The 19,120-nt window shown below is 40.9% G+C and overlaps 1 protein-coding gene across 1 annotated transcript in view; it reads left to right on the forward strand.

The window, feature by feature from the left end:
• The window catches only part of LOC137359245 (serine/threonine-protein phosphatase 2A 55 kDa regulatory subunit B gamma isoform), a 243,410-nt gene that overhangs the window by 138,761 nt on the left and 85,529 nt on the right, over positions 1 to 19,120 (forward strand). The gene's annotated exons all lie outside the window — the stretch shown is intronic.

Below are 19,120 nucleotides of genomic sequence, written 5' to 3' on the forward strand. Positions count from 1 at the left end.
TCTCTTCCTGTTCATAAACAAAACATGGATCTTGTTATGCTGGGTGTCGGAAGCTCATTGAAGCTCCCAAGATTGCGTAGGTTTTGCATCCTGCACCATCTGTGCAAATTGTTTTTGCGTAAATTTTTAATATGTAATATTATGGTTTGGTAAATGAAAGCAAACAATATTTTTTGTTACGAGTATTGTCACAGTAAACAATCATCTGTTTGTTCTGTTTTGATGTCTTTGACATTTCTGCTTCATGCCATTTTTCAGTCCTTTTAGGGTCCAGATAAAACTCACTTTCAATTTTTCACTCCAAAAAATAGTTATTAATTGCTTGGTTTTCATCAGACCACTGATTCAAGTAAGCAAAGTACACATGATAATGAGTGCACTTCAAAAGTAATTCATTGGCTGTGAAGTGCTTTGAGATATTTTGAGGATCGAAAGGGACCATATTAATGCAAGTTCGTTATTCACTGTTTTCTTTGGCCTCTTTCTTGTTGGGATGATTCAATGAACATACATTCCCTTGAGGAATTAAAAACTCCATGGGATAAGTACAACCTTGGTTAACTGGAGAGTTAGGGATGGTATTAGATTAAAAGAAAAGACTCCAATGTCGCCAAAAAGTGTAGTAAGCATGAGGGTTGCAACAGATGTAGAAATCAGCAAACAATGGCCAATGAATAAATAAAGGGAAAATAGAATGAGATTAAACTAATAGGAAGTATAAAAATAGATTGTGTATGTAGAAAGGAAAAGATTAACAAAAGGCAATGTGGGTCCCTTAGAGGCAAAGACAGAAGAAATTTTAATGGGAAATAGGAAGTGGCAGAGACATTAAACAAATATTAATATCTGTCTACGCAGTGGAGAAAACACAAACAAATTTGGAAATAATAGTGAACCAAGGGCCTAATGAGAGTGATGAACTTAAAGTAATTAGTATTAGCAAAGGAAAAATACTTGAGAAATTAATGGGATTAAAAGCCAAAATGGCTTGCATCCCAGGATTTTAGAAGAGGTAGCTGCAGAGATGGTAGATGTATTGATTTTCATCTTCGAGAATTCTCCTAGATATTAGATCGCTCCCTGTGAATTGGAAGGTAGCAAATGTAACCCCACTGTTCAAGAAAGGAGGGAGAGATGAAACAGGAGCTATAGGTCAGTTAGCTTGACATTACTAGTAGGAAAACCATATTAGGATATGGTAACAGAGCACTTAAGTAATTATATTATGATTAGGCAGAGTCAATCTTGCTTTATGAAAGGGAAAATCATGTTTGACAAATCTATTGAGTATTTTTTCGAGGGTGTAACTAGCAGGGTTGTTGAGGGGAACCAGTGAAAGTTGTATATCTGGATTTTCAAAAGAATATTAAGGTACCACACGAGCTGTTGCACAAGATTGGGGGTAATACATTAACTTGGATTAAGGATTGTTTAACAGACAGAAAGCAGAGTAGGAATAAACAGGTCATTTTCAGGTTGGCAGGTTGTAACTAGTGGAGTGCTGCAAGTCTCAGTGCTTGTGACTCAACTATTTACAATCTGTATCAATGAGTATCATGTATCCAAGTTTGCTGCTGATATCAAGCTCGGTGGGAAAATAATCTATGAGGAAAGTGCAAAGAAGCTGTGAAGGGGTATAGACAGGCTCTGTGAGTGGGTAAGAAGGAGACAGATGGAGTATCATGTGAGGAAATGTGAAATTACTCTGGTAAGAAAAGAAAATTTTTATATAACAATATTTTTATAAGATGAGAAATTAGTCTGAAGCTCCTGGGTGGCATTGTACAAGAGTCACAGAAAGTTTGCATGCAGTATAACAAGCAATTAGGAAGGGGACAGGGTTGGCGTTTAAGAGTAAGGAAGTCTTGCTGCAATTATATAGCACTTTGATGAGACTGCACCTGGAGTACTGTGTCCAGATTTGGCCTCCTTAGCTAAGGAAGGCCTTAGAGAGAGTGCCACGAAGGTTTGCTAGATTGATTCCTAGGATGAGAAAGTTGTCCGAAAAGGAGATATTGAGTAGAATAGACCTATATTCTCTGGAATTTAGAAGAACGCAAGGTGATCTCATTGAAATGTATAAAGTTCTTAAATGGCGCAACAGGGTCGATGCTGAGAGGCTGTTTCCCCTGGCTGGAGAGACTAGAAGTAGGGGTCATAGTCTCACGATAAGGTGTTGGTCATTTAGGTCTGAGATGAGAAATTTCTTCACTCAGAGGGTTGAATGTCTTTGGAATTCTCTATCCCAGACAGCTGTGGATGCTCAGTCGTTGAGTATTTTCAAGACTGAGACTGAGATTTTTGGACACTAAAGGAATCGAGGGATATGGGGATAGTGCGGGGAAGTGGAGTTGAGGTAGATGGTCAGCCATGATTTTATTGAATGGCAGAGCAGGCTCGAGGAGGTATATCACTTACTCCTGCTCCTGTTGCTTACTGTCTTACTGGTGAATGAAATTACTCTCCTGTATTGTGGCTTGTTTAAAATGCACACAGATTTAACTGTAGATCAGTTAGTGAGTAAACTAACAACTTGCATTTATATAGCATCTTTTAACATAGCAAAATAACCGTTAAGCTAACAGCAGATCCAGTGTTGTAAGTCAAGTAGAATTGGGGGCTAATGTTGGTACGTTATAGCTTTTTACCTTCTAATGGACCTCAGGTGTTGAATGTCTGCAGGTAATGGTCTCTGTTCTGTTGCTGTTTGATTTTACTCACTGTACATTAGCCTCAGTTACAGAACAAAACTTTTCTCAGCAGTGCTGTCTCTTTAGTTTGGCTCAGTGGTAGTATTCTTACCTCTGAGCAGAAGATAGTTGGTTCAAGCCCTACTCCAGGATTTAAGCATATAATTCAGTTTATACCAGAATGCAAACCTAAAGACTGCTGCATTGTTGTGGGTGCTGTATTTCTGATAAGATGTTACATGAACAACCTGTCTGCTTGTTCAGGTGGACTTAAAATATATCATGGCACTATTCGAAAAAGAACATGGGACTTCTCCCAGTGTCCTTGCCAATACTAATCTCTCAGCCTACATCACCAAAAAAAAAACCTGATAACTGGAAATTTATCTTCTTTGCTGTTTATGGGACCATGTGTTGCACAAATTTGCAGTTGCATTTTCTTAAACAGCAGGAATATACTTCAAAAAGTAATTCATCGATTTGTGAAGTAGTTTGCAACATACCTTGATATTAATCCCCTCTCCCACTCCCTCCCATGACGGGCGTGAGAGGTACTAGGGTTAGGGTTAAAAATATAAAAGCCGGAACTCATCCCCAGACCACTGCGTGTGTGCATGTTTTCACTGCAGCGGGTTTCATATCATGTGAGTGTCCCACCCTCTAGGGGTAGGAGGCTTTGTTAAATCAAGCTCCCACAGGGCAGGTGGGAGCTTGATTTAGATTTAATAGTTGTGCAGGTTTCCCACAGCTCGTAAAAGCCATCATTAAAAGGGAGGTGGGAGTTGTTGGCTCAAGTAAGTTATGAGGAAAGTATTTTATAGCACTCCTTGTGGGTCAGGAGGAGAAGTGCTCCCTCCAGCCCCTCAAGGAAGCCTATGGCCTCCCCTCTGCCCTCTCTTTCCTCGCCCCACCACTCCCCACCCCCACCACCAACAAAGGGTAAATCAGTCCCCACCCCAGTCCCAATCTTTGCGCTCTCCCTCTCATGATAGCCTCTGTTCCCGCCCCCCCCCCTGCCCAACAACTACCACAAGCTCTCCCTCCTCCCCCTTCCAAGACATCTGGGCCGTGGCCTTCTAATGCTGGTTTTTACACTCTGTAGCTGCTAATTTGGTCAGCTGCTGGACAGGAAACGGAAGAAAAAAATTATGCAACGGCAGTCTGCATTCCCCACTTTGCCAGGTTTTCCCCATGTTCTCCTGCAGCCTCCACTTCTAGAAATTCAGACAAATACTCTTTTGTGCGTGGTGGGGGGAGAGGGGGGTTTTGCTCCTGTGCGTACAATCACCTGCTTTTCTTATGGGTAATGCTAATTTGGTTTACAATTCAGTTACAAGTGGGTTACATATATTGTGCTGACTTATTTACCCAGTTGATGTTGACAGATTACAGTAGAGTCGCTGTGAATCAAAATGATTTAAATCAAGGCATGTAAGCAAGTTGAAAATTCTCCACATACCCGATCCTTCATGCTGCAGAACAAAAACAGTGCTTACTGCAGAACTCCCATAGGATAAAACAACCATGAAACTGCTGATAATCAGATTTATCTTAAATCGAGGCAAATGGCCTGCATGCTTCCTGAAGTGATAATGCCATTGCTGAGTGTGTGCAAAGTGAACTTTTATAACATTTGCTGCTTAAAGCAGATAAGAAAGAAGCATGAAAGCAGCTGTTCGAGGCATAATGCTTCTCATAACTAAGGAAGCACCAACTGTGTAGTTTGTTTTAACAAAGCGGATGTAATTATTGAATATTTTAAAACAAAGAAATTGCTGCCTCTGTCGTGAAACGTTTTCCAGAGTTTGTTGAAATTTAAATTGAGGGACCCTGTGTTGGCAACAAGCACTCTCAGGTCAGATACAGCACAATGAGTGATGAAGATGTCTTTGCCTAGTTTCAAAAGGGCATCCCTGCTGCAGTCGTCTCCATTTTCCACATCAGCCATCTTGTGGCCTGTCGAAATGAGATTGCCAATAAAGAGCAATTTTCCACTGTGGGGCCCATGTGAACAAAAAACTACTAGAAACTGGGTTGGGATAAGTCAGATTAATTTCCTTTCATTATACTTGTACAGCCAATATATTGACATTTCATACTAGTATGATTTTTGAATCCAAGTCCTAAAGGTGAAGAAACATAGTCTTTGTGCACTGACGGTAGCTACTACGGAAATGATTACCATTCGTCCTTGAGGGTTATGTGTGCAATCCGTTCTCGGGCTCCTGGTAGACATAATTCCAAAATAATGTTTTACATTCACAGATCGAACATGATTGGTGTTAAGTGTGTGGAAATTTACTTTCGGACTGTGGTAGAGGTTCCTTCTGAAGCTGAAGGATAATGGACAACAATAGCTCAATAATTGCTGAAAATAGAGATATGTTGTTGAAGCTTTTCGTCTTGCACTCATCAGGACAATATGCAAGAATAACCAATGTAAGGGAAAGCGACAACTTATACTGCATGAGAAGAGAATGCTGATTGGTTGGTAGAGGCGTTGCCATGTAGAATGCACCAGTTTACGGTGACTGACAGTTAACTGTCAAGCTTTGTTTGAAATTTCGATGCCAGTGTAATGCCAGGTGTATAGGCTGTTCGTCCCAATGACTGGTGGATCCTATCAAACAACTTGTCCCTTCCTCTGTTCGCAATGGGCAAGGTACGGGCCGTACCAACCAGCCCATGCTTGCAAAACTCAAAACAGTGTCCAACATTAGATGTGATTCCGCAATTGGACAACATTTGCTAAATAATCAGCAGTGTGCTAAGAATTACGCTGACAACCAATTTAAAATTGTCATTTGGGCTCGCAGTGTGGTGCATTTGTGCGTATTGGAAGCTACATATATTAATATACAGAGCCCTGTTCTTTGCAGACAGAAAGAACATGTACATTGTGCCTGTTTCAGCTGAACAAAATAAGTGACAGCCATTCGCTGGTTCATTCCTCAGGGCAGTGCCTTGACCAATCAGAGTCAAGCTGCCTGATTTAAATTTCAAACAGAGCTTGGCAGTTAACTGTCAGTTACTGTAAATTGGTGCATTCTCCATGGCAATGCCTCTACCAATCAGAGTTCACTTGCCAACCAATCAGCACTCTCTTCTCATGCAGTGTAAGTTGTTGTTTTCCCTTACATTGGTTATTCTTGCGTGTTGTCCTGATGAGTGCAAGACAAAAAGCTTCAACTGCACGTCTCTATTTTTAGCAGTTCTCAAGTTCTGTACTACCAAATGACTATTTGAACAGCTCAATAATCCATTTTTATTTTGAAGTATTGGCATTTTTTGTTGCTATGATTTTATTCTGAATAACTTTTACCTTTTGATTATATCTGTCACACTATATCCAAACTAAGCATTAAATGGTGAAAATGGATGCCAGCAAATTGAATCTCTGAGAAAATTGCTTCAAGCGCTGATGTCGAAGCACAGCTAGTTTCTCCTGCTGACTATAGTGTAAACAAAAGTATTAATGTGGCATAGTACTGACCTTTTAAACTTTTAAAGAACATAAGAGACATGGGCATAAGTTCAGTTTTAACAGTAACATAAAATGGGTGTTAACAGAATGGGTTACACACCATGACTTATTTTCTTTTACATTAAAGTCAATTCTTCATTAGGAGACCTGAGTTTGAATTCCAACCTTTGCTGATTCTTGTGTTTTGTTCCTGAATGTGTGTTCCTATGGAAGTCCTATGGAAATTAGTCAATTTTACTGTGCTGATTTAAATGGGCCAACTCAAAGAAAATTAGCAGTGATGAAGTTGTGATGATATGGTCGATATTTGCTTATTGTCTTGACTAGAGTTGAATTTCAAGCAGCTGTGCCATCCATAGATTCATGCACTGGAAGTGGTTTGAGGAGAGGAAAGAGTGTTTACTGCCGATATAACTACAGTACACTTAATGTGATACCTGTGGTAATCTAGGAGTTCATCTGAAAGTAATTACATTTGTTTTTGTCTGCCATTGTTGTTGGAATGAAAAGATAAGAGAAAGGAAAGGAACAAGTTGGGGTCTATCAGGTAAGGTAGGGTTAGCGCTCAAGCTTTGTGCCTGATGCATTTGCCATCCAAACAAATACAAGGTTGAAAGCATCTGAAAAAATCTAAGGGCAGTGGTATATTATGATTGGACACCATGTGAAGGAGTTTATAGAGGTGACAGTGCACTTATTCTGAGGGGGCTTCCAGTCAGTAATTCAGCTTTGCTTGAATCATGATTGTTATGTGCATGTTGTTTCATTGCACAGAGCAGATCTGAAAGAAAGACTATCCTCACAAACATGCTTGTGAGAAGCCTGAGACCTAATTATTTGCACTGCTTGATGCTTGTCTCAATGTGGACAGTTGCTCCAAAGTAGATGGATTGAATGCCAATGTGCTGCACAGCAGTCATCAGTAAACAAAAAAGAAAAGACTTGCATTTATATAGTGCTTTCCGCGACCACTGGATGTCTAAAAGCACTTTACAGCCAATGAAGTACTTTTGAAGTGTAATTGCTGTTGTAATGTAGGAAATGCAGCACTGCATAAAACTCCAACAAACAGCAATATCATAATGATCAGATAATCTGTTTTTGTGATGTTGATTGAAGGATAAGTATTGGCTTGGACACCAGGCATAACTCCCCTGCTGTTCTTCAAAATAGTGTCATGGGATCTTTTACATCCACCAGAGCAGGCAGATGGGGCCTCGGTTTAACATCTCATCCAAAAGACCGCATCTCTGACAGTGCAGCATTCCTTCAGTGCTGCACTGGAGTGTCAGTCTTAATTTTTGTGCTCGAGTCCTGGAGTGGACTTGAGCCCAGAACCTTTTGATTCAGACAAACGTGCTGCCAACTGAACCACAGCTGATACTAAAAGAACAAACAAGAAAGGATAAATTTAATTGACCAGGTTCCTTTTCTCAAAATTTATATTCATGTGTTAAATAGCGGTATATTAAACAATAATTTGCTATTACCAGAGATTCTGACCCAGATATCACCAGGGAGGTGGGAACGAGCATGGTTGGGGGGGACTGGGGGAGTGCTGTTTTATGTCCTCAGGTTCTGCCAAATGTAACAATTTTTTTTATCGCTGTTTCCCAGCAGCCAGCCAGCTTGCGAGGTTGTCTGGCTGTTGGACGAGTTGGCCTTAGGCAGCAGGCCACAACCAGCAAGTGGAAAGGAGCGAGGAATCGATTGGAGACTGCTGTCTGAGGGCGTTTTCAGAGGCTGGTGTCGGAGGAGGAGATCGGACACTGGTACTGGGATGGCAGTGAAAGGAATGGCCGAGTTGGGAGGGCTGCTATTGCAGAGGGGGGTAAATGGTCCAACGTTTGGGGGTGAGTAGGAAGAAGAGGTTAAATTTGGGGGGGTGCGGTGGGGAGGGACTTCTCTTTCTGGCCCACAAGGAGTGCTGGAATAGCACTTAATTCTTCCATGTAGCAGTCTTTGCCTGCCTTTAGCTGCTGGGTTTCCCAAGGCCTGGATTAATCTGAAAATGAAATCTGAAGCATGCAGTTTCATTAAAATATTTAAATGAGCCACCCGCCTGCTGGGAAGGGGTTGGTAGTCTTCCCTGTCCGTTAAAATTGCAAGTCAGTGGGTTTGCTGTAGGTTATGCTTGGGTTTGAGACCCAGTCTAAACCCACTTATTTTTTGTGGTTTAAAATTCCCCACTCTGTTTCACGGTCCTTTTTAGGTTTGCCATTATATTAATGTTTTATTTTAGGGGTGTGGGGACTATTGTGACTTGAGCATGGATGGTCCAGCTAGTTTGAATAGCAGCTATATTTTTAACTAATATCTTTACATTTGTCAGATATTAAGAGAGGAAGAGACAATATTTTACTTTAATGAAATCTGTCGAAAACAACTTGCTATTGAGACAGACTGTCGCCTATTCACTGATTCCACAAAGGTAAAAGTATAAAACTCAAGTCATGAGTTTGACAAGCTAGAGTCACCTGGGATCATAGTGGAGACTGGTTTATTCTATCCTAGTACTTTTGTATTGGAAACTATAATAACTGGTAAGTACAGTGTGGCAGTAACATTCCTGCATAATGATGCCCAGAAGAGCACTCGGAACTGAGGTCTAATTACTACTGTTCAATTTAAATTGGCTTGCAGCAAAGCCACATTGTCGTAGAATGCAGGTCATTATCAACTGAGTGGTAGAATAACACTTTTGGCAGTGCACTGATAAGTGTTGCTTTCAGATTACTGACAAAAGACGGGGAAAGTACTGTGTTTCCATGACAATCTTGTTGCTCTTTTCACCGTGTACTTATCCTAAGCCGTTGAATGTTTAAAGTGGTCATTTCATATTCTTGATGGATGAAGACATGGCCTTGGTACCATCCATTAATGACAAGCTATGGTTTCCAGTGTTCCCAAGAGATTAATTTTGTTATGTGGAAGTGAGCCATGGTATGCATTAAAATGAGCTGGGAGAATTACAAAAAGCAACATTATGTGTTTTGGACTATTTACTCATGCCACTAAAATATAATTTCTACAGAACTGTGGTATCAAAATCTGGGATCAGGATTCTTGACGGAATAAATTTACTGTAAATTGTGAACAGCATTGCTTTTTGGATTTGAGCCTAGCTTTGAGTTCTACGCAGTGGGGACTGAGGTCAGGGAAAATTTGAAGGACATATTTCCTGAATGTCCTGCAGTTTTATCTGCAGGGCTAGTTTAAATTTTTTCTGTCAGGATATCACCCATGGGCAGCCTGATCGACAAGCCCAGAGACATTTCAAGTGAGAAGCCTGCTTCCCAAGGCCGCAGCCTATGAGAGCAGGTAGGGTGTCCTAATTAAAGGAAGAGGATTCCGTCATGTTCGGGGGTGTGGCAGGGGAGCAGATAGATCACTGTATGGAGCAGGGAGATTTACTTGGTAGCTTGTTGAGCCTGGAGGAAACGCATCTGCTCCTCTTGGCCCACAAGCAGTGATATAATCCTTATGGATTCAGTCTTGCCTCCTTGCAGGCTTCCTGATGCCTGGGAAATCTGGGTGAAATGAGTTTAAAAAGTAAAATAACTGATAAAATGAAGGCAGGCAGCCTCATAATATTTAAATGACCAACTCACTTCACAAAGTAGATTGAATGCCTACCCCTCTTCTGTCTCTGTTCAAACTGGAAGTGGGTGGTATCGAAGCAGATTGGGTTCCTGTTTAAGGCTTTTTGCATTTGAACCCCAGCCCACCTGTTTTGGGGAGTTGAGATTCAGCCCAGTAATTATATGGAGCCAGTCTGGAAGTGAAACTGCAGAACTTTACTGGATTTTTCAGTGACTTTAGTAGTCAGTTTTACGAATCTGTGTGCTGTTCTTAAAATGGGGCTGTCGGTGTTAAAAAAAAAAAAAAAAACCCTCAAAAGGTCATGCATTAAATTTACCTTGAATGCATTGCACCCAAAAAATATTAATAATGTATTTCAGTGGTGTTTGTCATTTTATTGTATGTGTGGAAGCAAATTAAATCAGATTTATCAAATGCTTTTCCAGTAAGACAATTTGCAATTTCATACCACATATTTTAGAGTAAGAAAGTTTACAGGCCATTTTCAGTCATATTCCTACCTATATTCATGTAGTACAGAAGAAGACCATTTAGCCTATCGTGACTGCGAGGAAGCAGGTATGGGGACCCAGAAGGTAGCAATGGAGGAGTCTCAGCCCATGCAATTTCCCAACAGGTTTGAAGTTCTTGCAGCTTGTGTGGATGAGAGCAGGGACTGCAAGGAGGATGCGCAAACTGAGCACAGCACAGTGGTGCAGGGTGCCAATCAAATGGGGGTAGTAAAAATGAATGTAGTTGTAGTAGGGGACCGTATTGTTAGGGGGATAGATACTGTTCTCTTCAACCGAGAGCATGAGTCCCAAACGCTGTGTTGCCTGCCCGGTGCCAGGGTTAAGGATATCTCCTTGGGCCTGGAGAGTAACTTTGAGTAACAAATGGGATTGGACAAAGTCAGTATGGGTTTACAAAAGGAAAGTCATGCTTAACATATCTACTGGAGTTTTTTGAGGATGTAACCAGTAGAATAGATAAGGGAGAGCCAGTGGATGTCGTGTATTTGGATTTTCAGAAAGCTTTTGATAAGGTCCCACATAAGAGGTTAGTGTGCAAAATTGAAGCACATGGGATTGGGGATAATATACTGGCATGGATTGAGAATTGGTTGACAGACAGGAAACAGTGAGTAGGAATAAACGGGTTTTTTTCTGGGTGGCAGGCAGTGACTGGTGGGGTACCACAGGGATCAGTGCTTGGGCCCCAGCTATTCACAATATCTATTAATGACTTGGGCGAGGGAACTAAATGTAACATTTCCAAGTTTGCAGACGACACAAAGCTGGAGGGAATGTGAGCTGTGAGGAGGATGCAAAGAGGCTCCAGTGTAATTTGGACAAGTTGGGTGAGTGGCAAATGCATGGCAGATGCAGTATAAATTGGATAAATGTGAGGTTATCCACTTTGGTTGTAAAAACGGAAAGTCAGATTATTATCTGAAGGGTGATGGATTGGGAAAGGGGGAAGTGCAACGAGACCTGGGTGTCCTTGTACACCAGTCACTGAAAGCAAGCAGTTAGGAAAGCGAATGGTATGTTGGCCTTCGTTGTAAGAGGATTTGAGTACAGGGGAAAGAATGTCTTACTGCAGTTATACAGGGCCTTGGTGAGACCATATCTGGAGTATTGTGTGCAGTTTTGGTGTCTTTATCTGAGGAAGGATGTTCTTGCCATGGTGGGAGTGCAAAGATGATTTCCTGGGCTGATTCCTGGATGGCAGAATTGACGTTTGAGGAGAGATTGGGTCGACTAGGCCTATATTCACTAGAGTTCAGAAGAATGAGAGGGGATCTCATAGAAACCTTTAAAATTCTAACAGGACTAGACAGGCTAGATACAGGAGGAAGGATGGCTGGGCAGTCCAGAACCAGGGGTCACAGTCTCGGGATGCAGGGTATGCCATTTAGAACTGAGATGAGGAGAAATTTCTTAACTTGGAGGGTGAACCTGTGGAATTCTCTACTGCAGAAGGCAGTGGAGGAAAAGTAATTAAATATATTCAAGAAGGAGATAGATATATTAATGCCAAAGGGAGAAAGCGGGATCAGGATACTGAATTAGACCACATTTTTGAATGGCGGAGCAGGGCCAAATGGCCTACTCCTGCTCCTATTTTCTATGTTTCTATGTTTGAGTGTCGGGGAAGGATCCAGTTGTCTTGCACATGGGTACCAACAACTTAGGGTGGAGTAAGAGAGAGGCTCTGCTGAAGGAGTATGAGCAATCAAGGGCGAAATTAAAAAGCAGAGCCACAAAGATAATGACCTTTGGATTACTACCTGAGCCACGAGTAAATTGGCATAGGGTAAATAAGACCAGAGAGTTGAATGCATGGCTCTAACATTGGTGTGGGAGAAATGAGTTACAATTCATGGGGCACTGGGACCAGTAGTGAGGAAAGCAGGAGCTGTATCGCTGGGACCAGTGTCCTGGCGAATTGTATAACTAGGACTGTCGAGAGGACTTTAAATAGTGGGGAGGGGGGGAGGGTTCACATGAGGGGGAGATTTGGAAAGTTGGAGAGAAAGGACAAGACAATAGTGCAGGATAGTGATACAGATAATGGGAAACAGAGTATGACAGGAAGGGACAGAGAATACAAACATAAAAGTGAAGATATGGTCCGAGTAGGGAAAAATGGCTTTAAATTAACAGAGGGGAAAGAGGGTCCGGGTGAAAGGAGATTTAGAAATCCAAAGGTAAAAGTTGAGGCAATGGAAAAGTTTATCAATGTGGATAAAGGCAAGCTGAGTGGGACAGGAAGGAACAGAGAATTTAACAGTAATAGTGCATCAGAGAGTAAGGAATAATAGTAAAAAAAATAAAATTGAAGTCTCTTTATCTGAATGTGTGGAGCATCCATAATAAGATAGATGAACTAGTAGCAGAAATAGAGATTGGTTTAGATCTAATCTCCATTACTGCGATAGTTAAAAGGTGTCCAAGGTTGGGAAATAAATATACCAGAGTACGCAATATTTTGAAAAGACAGGTAGACTGGACAAGGAGGAGGGGTAGCCCTAATAAAGGATGGCACAAGGACATTAGCGAGAAAGGACCTTGACTCAGAAAATCTGCAAGTGGAATCAGTTTGGCTGGAAATTAGGAATAGCAAGGATATGAAAACTCTGGTGGGAGTAGTTTATAAGCCCCCTAACAGTAGTTATACCATTGGACTGAGCATGAAACAAGAAAATTATTGGAACTTGTAACAAAGGCAATTTAATAATCATGGTGGACTATAATCTTCTTATAGACTAGATCAGTCAAATTGGCAAATGCGGTCTGGAAGATGAGTTTGTAGAAAGCTTTTGTGACAGTTTTCTGGAGCAATATGTTGTGGAACCAACTATGGATAAAACTATTTTTCATCTAGTATTGTGCAATGAGGCAGAGTTAATTAGTAATGTCATAGTAGAAGATCCACTGGGAAATAGTGATCATGATACAGTTGAATTCCACATATTTGAAAACAAGATTAATCACAAACAGGAACCTTAAACTGAAACAAAGCCAATTACATAGGTAGGAGGAGAGAGCTGGCTAAGGTTGATTGGGTAAATAGACTAAAACTAATGGCGCTAAATAAACAGTGGGAAACATTTAAAGAAACAATTCAAAATGTTCAGCAAAATTACATTTAATTGAAAAACCGTAACTCAGCAAGAAAGACCCATCCATGCTTACTAAGGAGGTTAACGATAGTATTAGATTAAAAGAAGAAGCTTATAATGTTGCAACGAATAGTAGCAAGTTTGAGGATTGGAAGTGTTTTAGAAACCAGCAAAGGGCCACCAAAAAGTTGATAAAAAGGGGAAAAAATAGAATGAGAGTAAACTAGCCAGGAATATAAAAACAGATTGTAAGAGCTTTCGCAAGTATATTCAAAGGAACATAGTAGCTAAAGTAAACATTGATCCCTTAGAAGCAGAGACAGGAGAAATTATCATGGGAAATTGGGAAATAAGGAAATGGCAGAGACATTGAACAAATATTTTGTGTTCTTCTTCAGAGTAGAAGACGCAAGTTACATACCAGAAATGGAGCATAAGGTAGGGCCTAGTAAGAGTGGGGAAATTTGGGAAATTAATATCAGCAGAGAAAAAGTACTGGAGAAACATAGGGGACTTAGTACGCTCATGTAAAGTGCAGTGATTGAAAATACTTGAAGAGTTATAAAAATTGATTTTTCCTTTAAAAAGTAGACAGTGTGCTTCAAAATGGCCATTGAAGGTCAAAAGACTTGGCCTTGTATATTCAAACTCTCTTACTGTCTGGCAAGGACAAAAGGATATATTCCAAAGCTAAGAGGTGTCAATTACACCTATCCTGAACCCATCGAGAGATCTTTATGCATTGAATGGGTTCTTCTGAAATAAAGAAGGTGTGAAGCAGACACATCCTGGGCCATTACCAGTCACCACAGGGTGGAAGATCTCTCTCTTTTCCAACAGAGCCAAGATTGAGTTCAACTTGTGCAGCAGAAAACTGGTCATGATCCCCTGTCTTCAGACTGAAATTTCAACCAACAGAGAAATCTACAAACAACCCAGGCCTGCAACTTTAAAGAGAGATTGACCTCTGAGAAGTTTCAACAGGTTTACTGAGTCCCCAAACCCTACCTCACTTCAAACCACTTATCCCTTTTCCTCTTGGGGTGTGTGTGTGTTGTGTGTGGAAATGTGAGAATGTGGGTGCGGTTGTGACCATTTCGGGAGTGAATATTTGCTCAATAAATAGTTAATCTTCTGCATAAAACCTGTTGCTGTCCGTTTACTTGACAAGTAAAAATACAGAGGAATTAAAACCCCTGTAACAAAAGCACTTGCTGCAATCAGATAGGGGTTCACCACTGGGGACCACCCAGACCCCTCACTATGTGGTCATAACATACTAAAATCTGACAAATCCCCAGGACATATGGCCTACATCCTAGGGTTCTAAAAGAAATATCCGTAGACAGCAGATGTGCTTGCTGTGATTTTCCAAAATTCCCGAGATTCTGGAACTGTCCCAGCAGATTGGAAGTTAGCAAATGTAACACTGCTATTCAGGAAAGGAGGAAGAGAGAAAATGGAGAACTTACAGGCCAATTAGCCTGACATAAGCAGTTGGGAAAGTGCTGAAATCTATTATTGAGGACGTATTAACAATGCACTTAGAAAATCATCGTATGATCAGACAAAGTCAGCATAGTTTTACGGAAGGGACGTCCTGATGGACAAATTTTTAAAAAATTGTTTGAGGATGTAACTAGTAGGATATTTAAAGGGGAGCCCGTAGATGTAGTATACTTGGATTTCCAAAAGACATTCGATAAGATGCCACACAACAGGTTAATACACAAGATAAGGGCTCATGAAATTGGGGATGATCTATTCGCATGGATAGAGAATTGGTTAGCGGACAGAAAGCAGAGAGTAAGGATAAATGGGGCATTTTTGAGTTGGCAAGCTGTGACTAGTGGAGTGCTGCAAGGATCAGTGCTGGGGCCTCAGCTATTTACATTCTATATTAATGACTTTGACCAAGAGACTGAGAATAATGTATCTAAGTTTGCTGATGTTATAAAACTAGGCAGGAATGCAAGGTGTGAGGGGGACACAAAGAGGCATAAACCGGTTAAGTGAGTGGACAAAAAGGTGGCAAATAAGTATAATGTAGGGGAGTGTGAGGTTCTTCACTTTGATCGTAAGAATAGAAAAGCAGAATATTTTTTAAATGATGTGAAACTTGTAAATGTTGTTTCAGAGAGATATGGGTGTACTTCTACAAGGAACATAAAAAATTAGCATTCAGGTACAGCAAGCAATTAGGAAAGTGAATGGCATGTTGACCTTTATTTCAAGGGGATTGGAGTACAAGAATAAAGACATCTTGCTACAATTGTGTGGGGCTTTGGTGAGACCACACCTGGAATACTGTGTGCAATTTTGGTCTCCGTATTTAAAGAATATACTTGCATTGGAGGCAGTACATTTATTTATTTTTTATTTAGAGATACAGCACTGAAACAGGCCCTTCGGCCCACCGAGTCTGTGCTGACCATCAACCACCCATTTATACTAATCCTACACTAATTCCATATTCCTACCACATCCCCACCTGTCCCTATATTTTCGTACCACCTACCTATACTAGAGGAAATTTATAAAGGCCAATTTACCTATCGACCTGCAAGTCTTTGGCATTTGGGAGAAAACCGGAGCACCCGGAGGAAACCCACGCAGACACAGGGAGAACTTGCAAACTCCACACAGACAGAACCCAGAATTGAACCTGGGTCGCTGGAGCTGTGAGGCTGCGGTGCTAACCACTGCGCCACTGTGCCGCCCAGTTAAGGTTCACTAGAATGGTCCCTGGGATGAGAGGTTTGTACTATGATGAGAGGCTGAGTAATTTGTTTCTATTGTTCTGTGGAGTTTAGAAGAATGAGAGGTGATCTCATCGGAACATTCAAGGTTATGAAGGGGCTTGACAGGGTAGATACTGAGACATTGTTTCCCCTGGCTGGGGAATCTACAACACAGGACATCGTTTCAGGTTAAGGGGCCGATCGTTTAAGACTGAGATGAGGAGAAATTTCTTCACTCAAAGGTTTGTAAATCTTTGGAATTCTCTACCTCATACCCATCCCTAATTGCCCTTGAACAGAGTGGCTTGCGAGGCCATTTCAGAGGGCATTTTTTAAGAGTCAGCCACATCGCTGTGGGTCTAGAGTCACATGTAGGCCAGGCCAGGTAAAGATGGCAGATTTCCTTCCCTAAAGAACATTAGTGAACCAGATCGGTCTTTACAACAGTTGCCAATGGTTACATGATCACCATTAGACGAGCTTTTTAATTCGCAGATTAATTGAATTAAATTTTCACCATCTGCCCTGGTGGGATTTGAACCCATATCCCCAGAGCAGTAGCGTGGGTTTCTAAGTTACTAGTCCAGTGACATTACCACAATGCCACTGCCAATTTATTGAGAAATATTTGGGGGGTTAGTCACGGAGACATAGTCTGTCCACCAAATATTTCACTAACATTGTCTTAATTACTTACAATCATAGTGAAGCTGTGTTACAGCTCTGTTTGTATCCAGTCCCACTGGCATTGCACTATATATCCACTTTAGATAGGCTAGGCTTCCATTGTCTGGAGGCTGAGATAGCAGCAGTTGTTGCCCAAGTTGACCATTGCTAATAAGTAATCAAATGCAGAATACCTTATTATTCTAACCACTTATGCTTAGAATATGCCAACGCTTGCACCTCCAGAGGGTTTGGCAGGATGTATTTACAGATGATTGGATTCTGAGCAAGTAACAAGTCTGTGTCCAAATTGCCTACCCTTGATTAAAGCAGAATTATTTCTAGTGGCAAGCAGCACAGGAGAATCTGCACATCACATCTGAAGAAACCCCAAGGTGTTTTATTACACAACCTCATTATCTTGTGTTGGAAGATTGTAGTTGAACAAAATGATGACTGGGACATGAAAGCCTGGCTTATTTTCTTTTGATATTAGTTGTAAAATTATAGGAATTTTAAAAATTCTTTCGTGGGATGTGGGTATCGCTGGCAAAGCCAGCATTTGTTATCCATCCCTAATTACCCTTGAGCTGAGTGGCTTGTGAAGCCATTTCAGTGGGCAGTTAGGAGTCAACCACATTGCAGTGGGTCTGGTGTCACATATAGGCTAGATCAGGTAAGGACCTCAGATTTCCTTCCGTAGAGGACATTATTAAATCAGATGGGTTTTTACAACAATCGATGATAGTTTCATGGCATTATTACTGACACTAGCTTATGATTCTGGATTTTTATTCATTAATTGAATTTAAATTTCACAGCTGCCATGGTGGATTTGAATCTGTGTCCCCCGGGGATTAGTCTGGGCCTTTGGATTACTCGTCCAGTGACATTACCACTGCAACACCATATCTCCTAAATATTCATTTCAGTAAAAATGAAAAGATAGAAGTCTTCATTTTTTTTTTTACAACACAAGTAGGTCCCAGTGGAAGTGAATGCATGTAGTTGTAGAATTTGGCTGATGATTGCAGGAGCTTCACTTCATTCTGAAGATCATGGACTTTTCTGTTCCTTGGACACCATGTCAATATGCCTAGGAATGAGGGAGACGTTTGACACAGTAAATTATAAATGATATGGTCTATTTGAATTTGTCCCTAATTAGATATTCAATCATAAAAACACAGTTTATAGTTTGACATTTAAGTACTGAGCTAGGGTTACATTGTGCAGCTAGCAAAAATATTGCATTTTTCCATTGTTCTGAATTTCAGGATTCAGGTCAAATCTTTCTTGTAGCGAACAGACAGAGGTCTGCTTTTGTTGGTTACTCAGTTACAGGATCTTTATTCCACAATTATAGCTATGAATAACGTGGAAGAGTGCCTATTATTCAAATAATGTTAATGTTGCCTCCACAAGGGCGGGCAATGCAAAGCAGCATTTGAAATCGCGAGGCCGGTTAAAGAATTAGCTATGACCCTATAACGGATGCTTCATCAGTTCTGATGAGAATCACGGCCAAAACTTGAACCTGTTTTTTCTTTTCCGAATTGACCTGCACAATTCCAGCTTCTTAAAAAAAAAGAAATGTCCACCAATCGTGCATCCTTTTTAGAAATCTCGATAATGTTTAGTTGTGCAACATTTCTTGTTCAAAATTAGTAGTTTTCTATTTTGTAAGGATATGAGAATTTTTTCCACATTTCTAGTTATAATTGTGGTTGTTTTTTCAGTCAGACATGAGTTGAGGTGGCTGACAACGTAAAGTAGCTTTCATTCGAGCACAGAGGTAAACTGTGAATCTGTGTAGTGATGTTTGTTCACAAATGTGCACGCACATTTCATGTGCTGCTTACTGGCCTTCCGACGTTTATTTTCAGTTGAAAAGACACTTTCATCCTTGACAGTTGAGTATCAGCAACATAAAAATGTAGTTTATCGTCTAAGGGTGCAGATACGCTGTACCTATCAGTCTAAGACCAGTATCTGCAGGTTCCAGCCGACTTGGACTCGAGCTTATGAAAGTTACTGCATGGCTGGAATTTTAAATCTGCTGCACATGCCTTGGTACACAAATGGGCGGAGCTGTGCCTGAAAAGTTTGAAATTAAAATGCTGAGTGTGCGGATGTGCTTTTTATGATGCCATCACTGTGTGGCAGTCTATTAGGGTTGCCAACTTTGGTTGATGTATTCTTGGAGGTTTCATCACATGGCGTCCTGCCACGAACCATGCTCCCTCCATTGGTCCATCCTCCAGACACACTGTCTTCCCATACCAATTGGCAAGGGAATAGACTCCAATTAGAGTAATCTTCATTCTTG

This window comes from Heterodontus francisci, chromosome 1, assembly GCF_036365525.1.
Source record: "Heterodontus francisci isolate sHetFra1 chromosome 1, sHetFra1.hap1, whole genome shotgun sequence".
NCBI lineage: Eukaryota > Metazoa > Chordata > Chondrichthyes > Heterodontiformes > Heterodontidae > Heterodontus > Heterodontus francisci.